Source organism: Tiliqua scincoides, chromosome 4 (assembly GCF_035046505.1).
Source record: "Tiliqua scincoides isolate rTilSci1 chromosome 4, rTilSci1.hap2, whole genome shotgun sequence".
Taxonomy (NCBI): Eukaryota; Metazoa; Chordata; class Lepidosauria; order Squamata; family Scincidae; genus Tiliqua; species Tiliqua scincoides.
The window spans coordinates 107,804,574-107,810,085 of NC_089824.1; the positions used below are offsets into that span (position 1 = coordinate 107,804,574).

Consider the following 5,512-nt stretch of genomic DNA (forward strand, 5'->3'; position numbering starts at 1 on the left):
AGCAGCTAGAAGGCTTACCAGCATGACCCAATCCTTTGCAGCTCTACTCAGAAGTAGCCCCATTGTGGCCAGTCCTTCAGTGAACCTGCTGGACCCATGCCATGAGTTTTTCCTGGATGGCTAGGAAAGGCCTCCCCCCCCCCATCTTCTCCCCTCACTCGTCTAGGGGGAAAACCTTCGTCCAGTGATCATCAGTTCCTTCAGAGATGGACAAGAGAGCCCACTCCCACCTTCCCTCGGCCTCCTGTTCGATGCAAAACCAAAATATTAACCCTTCCCTGCTTCCTGGCTGGAATTTTCCTGTTCTTCACCTGGTCTGAATGATAGCCTCACAAGGTCTTTCATGCCACAAAAATGTAAGCAAGCACCCCAGACACAGACAGACTCGAGTCTGCATGTATGGGGACCCAAGTCAGTGGCCTCAGACTTGAGTCACTGACATGCCTGACTCAAGTGTACACGGGTCAGCAAAAAACACATGTTTTTGTGACTCTGGTTCAAGTCACCTGACCCAAGTTCCCATCCCTGATTAGCAACCACTGTACTCACTCATTCAAATAATTTATAAAGATGTTGAACAACACCAGGTCCAAGCAGAGCCCTGAGACCTCCCATTTGTCACTTCTAAGTTGACGAGGAGCCATTGATAAGCACTTTCTGACTTTGGCCATCAGCCAGCCATGGATTCACCCAACATTAGTATCATCATTCTAGCTTGCATCCCACTGTCTGTCAAGAGAATAGTTCCTCCTTCTTTCCATCACCGATTCGCATTTCACCATCTTCCCCATGCAGACACACCTTGTTCTTCCTTCTACTCTGAATGTCTCCAAAACATCTTTTTTTGTTTTTCTTCCTCTCCCTCATTAACCTAAGCTCACTCTGAGCTTCAGCCCTCTTGACTCTCTCCCTGCACTCAACAGTTACATGTTTGTACCCTGTCAATTTGCCCTTCTTTCCATTTCCTGTTATTGTACTTCTCCCTCTTATGTCAGCTGCCCAAAAATCTCCTTGTTGGAGCCACTCAGGTTTCTTTAGACACCTACCCCTCTTCTTCCTAATCAGGACTGTTTGAGATTGGGCCTTCAGTACCTCCCTTTGAAGAAATTTTGACCCATCCTGAATCCCCTTCTCCTTGGGGTTTCTGCCCACAGAATTTCACACAATATTTTCTTCTGCTTTCCAAAGTCTGCTTTCCTAAACAGTCTGATGACCATTCCACTTCTGCATATTGTGAGGAGGACTCTCCTAAGGTTTCTTCAGCTCATTAACATCGATTCCTTGACATTGGTGAAGATGAGGTCTAAGCCAGCCAGTCCCCAGGTTCTCCATTGTACTTTCTGGCAAATAAAATTATTAGTGAGAATTATTTATTTATCAAGAATTTATTAGCTCACTCTTGACAAAGTAAATATCTGAAGAGATACCCAACTGGTTGAAGCCTCCCATGATTATCAAATCTCTTTTCTTTGGACATTTGCTCCAGAAAGGGATGGTCCAGATCTTCCATCTGGGGAGGTAGCCTAATTTTCATTAGCTTCTACTCTACCCATTGAAGGCTGGGTAGCAGAACTCCTAGAATGGGGACCTCAGCATGGAACACATCTCGGTCTTTACAAACCAGTGGACTGGCTACAAATGCACAATAAAAATCATCTCAGTAACTGGAAACAAAGAACTTTGGACACTGTGCTCAAGAACAAAATATTTCTTTTTCAGAAAGACGAAAGGTCAGAGAATATGAAGAAATTCCAGAATATGAAGGAGCAAAACTAAAGGAGGGAAACAAGATAAGAGAAGAACAAACTTTTCATAAAATCTAAACAGGCAACCATTGTTCTTTGACAGTCAATTCAAGAGTATCACAACAATAGCCCCTGAAAGTCAGTACTGACTGCTTCTGTCCGGATATCCTCACCTCCTTGCCATGTTGTGAGAGAGGGGTTCTGCTTTGTCGTTCATGTGCAGATTCTTCTCACCAGTACCCTCATGGCTGGATACAGGAATGTCAACATGATGAGAAGGCAGTTTGAGTCCCAGGGATACTTCTGTTGGTGAGCTTCCCTTCACCAAGACAGCCTCTCTCTTTTATTCCCCACCCCAACATAGCATTTCCAAGACAAAACATGAGCGTCATCTTTGCTCCAAGCATGCCTGACTTCTTGCTCTGTGTTGTCATAGGGAGAGGAATCTTCTTTTTGCATTCGATTCTGGATCAGCACTGCGATCTGTTGTCACAGGCCAATTCCTGGATAACACCTTAAGTTCTTGACTCAGCCAAGTCAAAGAGAAACACACAGAAAATATAGCAAAAGGGATATATTAGGTTGAGAAACCCTTTTATCCATTCATATACAATGAAATATCTTACACAAATTTAATGACATATTAAATGAAGCCTTGGTTTACAGCAAAGCAAAAGGGATATATTAGGTTGAGAAACCCTTTTATCCATTCATATACAATGAAATATCTTACACAAATTTAATGACATATTAAATAAAGCCTTGGCTTACAGCAATATTGTCTGAAGCAAAACAGTTGCTGTAATCTGAGTTCTTCACCAGCTGACACACAAAAAATTTACCCCACCTCCTCTTTCCCACTTTCTCCCTTCTATCTTGTTCACTTTCTTCCTACTTATCTGGTTGAGAACAGAAAGCAAAATTTCTTTCACAGAGAACCATGTTTGTAACATCAGAGATATAATCTAAGTCTCTTCCCCCCCTAAGAGTTCTCTGTTCCATCCAATCATATATCTATTGCGCAAAAGTTTATTTTCATTTGTTATAATTCTACTCCATTTCTAGTAATCAAGTGCTGAAAAAGGCATAGTTGGCTCATTAATCTGAGAGAAGGTTGCAGTGAAAAGCTATGACAGAAGATGTCTTTGTTTAGTTACTGATATACTGAAACCACAGTCAATTGCCATTGATAGTGTTGCAAATACTAAGTGGTTGTGGGAAGTTCCAAGGGTGCATCACTATCCAGATTCCATCTACAGCTGTTAACTTCTTCTTAGTGTCCACAGCAGTCCCTTCCAGGTCAAACCTCTCTCTCTCCCCCCCCCTTTTCCTGAATCGCTTGTTTGTACTGTCTTTCAGCCAAATCCTATCAAAATGCCCACCCACCCACTGACCAGGGAACCAGGGGACATCCACTAAAATTGAGTGTTGGGAGAGTTAGAACAGACAAAAGAAAATATTACTTTACTCAGCGTGTGGTTGGTCTGTGGAACTCCACAGTTGGATGTGGTTGGATGTGGTGATGGCGTCTGGCCTGGACGCCTTTAAAAGGGGATTGGACAAGTTTCTGGAGGAAAAATCCATTACGGGTTACAAGCCATGATGTGTATGTGCAACCTCCTGATTTTAGAAATGGGCTACGTCAGAATGCCAGATGCAAGGGAGGGCACCAGGATGAGGTTTCTTGTTACCTGGTGTGCTCCCTGGGGCATTTGGTGGGCCGCCGTGAGATACAGGAAGCTGGACTAGATGGGCCTATGGCCTGATCCAGTGGGGCTGTTCTTATGTTCTTATGATGCAACTGTGCCCACAGAGTGTGTGCTGTATCTTATGGTGTGGGCAGTCATGGAGGTCACCTCAAGGTAAGGGACTTTCATTCCCTTACCCTAGGGAAAGTCTCCACTTTCCTGGTGAGTCTCCTCAGTTCTGTGCCAGTGATTTTGCACAGAACCAAGGTAAGTAAGGGAAAGGGAGAGAAGAGAAGAGGAGAGGAAGGGATCATAGTGTACTGGCACACCCAAGTGCTACCATTAGCCACCCCGTCCCAGCCTCATTCCATTTCCTGCCCTCCCCACTCTGAAACTTTCTCTGTTCCTCTGCTCTCCTCCCCATTTTGCTAACCACCCACCCCCACTGATGCCAGCAGATGCTGGCCTCTCCATCAGTCTGTATGTGCAGACACCAGCCATTGATTGGCAGCCTCATTGTGTTTGTCCGCAGAATGTCACTTCTGCCAGCATCCACTCTCTTCTGCCAGTGGCTTGGATTGGGCTGTTAGTCTTTTCTCATGTCAGAGGCCGGATGGATGTGGGTGACTTGCACTGGCTGCTAACCCCTCTGGAATGAGCCGCTACAGGAGACTTGCTCAAAATGCTATCCCATCTGGAGTGAGATGACAAGCTCCTGTTGTATCCTTGGACTTGTGCCACCTAAAAAGCTGGCACAGATCTGAGAAAAATAATTGGGGGGTCTTACTGAGAGGTTAAGGAAAATATTTTCCCTTTCTCCTCCTAAGTCTCCTGATCCCCCCAGAATGCAGCATAGTCTGTTTTGGCTTGGCTGTATGCTATGGCAGAGGAAAGGACAGGATTTGGCTCTGAGACTCCTTTTATGAAGACTTTATTTGTGATACAATTCCTGGGTTGCACTGTGGATGAAGAGTCAAGATCATATATTGCCAAGTGATGTGGATGTTTTTCAGTTCTTTGGATTCATCTTGCTCAACCTACAACAATATACTCCCTCGAGTCATCCCTTCTTGCAAAACCTGCATATCTGAATTTTCAAATGAAATGCAGATGAATTTTCAAATGAAGTTCAACAGTCTGAGCAGGGATTGGAATTCGGGACTTACCTTCGGATGTTGCGTAGGGGTAGGGGGCATCCCCTGTGTTCTTCCCACCCTGTTGCTTCCTATGAACATCATTCAAATTAGTAGCTGTCCCCATAATTTCTGTGGCTTGGTGTTTCAGCTTCACTGGCTAATGCCTTTGCAGACAAATGAAGCACTGTCGGAGTACTTCATTATGAATGCTACATACAAGGTGATCCCTCAACATGTTGTCTAGAAAATTCCCCAATTAACAATGTGGAGATTGATGATACAACTCTACAGTATAAGCAGCAATGCCCTCACCAGGCTCATTTGTGAAATGTAAATCTTCAAACAGTGACACGTTTTTCCAATAATCTCACAATCATCATCATCTTATTCATCGTTGTGCTTAGCATTTTTAAGGCAGTTTCTGAGACTGCCAAGCACTGCACATGTATTATTTCAATGTAGCCCTTACAACAACCCCATAAGGCATTATTCTTCTTGTGTTACAGCTGGGGAGTTGAGGCTGAGAGGGAGTATTTTGTGTAAGGGCACTTACAGTACAATCCTATGCACATCTCAATGGTTGGCAACCTTCAGTCTCGAAAGACTATGGTATAAGCCTACAGCACCTGGTATTTCCAGATGGTCTCCCATCCAAGTACTAACCAGGCATGACCCTGCTTAGCTTCCGAGATCAGATGAGATCGGGCATGTGCAGGGTAACAGTTGCTGCATTATGCACATCTACTCAGCAATAAATTCCATTAAGTTCAAAGGAACTTACTCCCGTTCAAGTCTGTATAGCAGTGGTTCTCACACATTTAGCACCAGGACCCACTTTTTAGAATGAGAATCTGTCAGGACCCACCCGAAGTGATGTCATGACCCAAAATGACATCATGAAGCAGGAAGATTTTTAACAAACCTAGGCTACAATCCTACCCAC

General features: G+C 44.2%; 1 pseudogene; it reads right to left on the bottom strand.

Annotated features, from left to right (window-relative positions):
- Positions 1-5,183: 5,183 nt before the first annotated feature.
- LOC136650483 (5S ribosomal RNA) lies at positions 5,184-5,303 on the bottom strand (annotated as a pseudogene).
- Between the last annotated feature and the right edge of the window lie 209 nt (positions 5,304-5,512).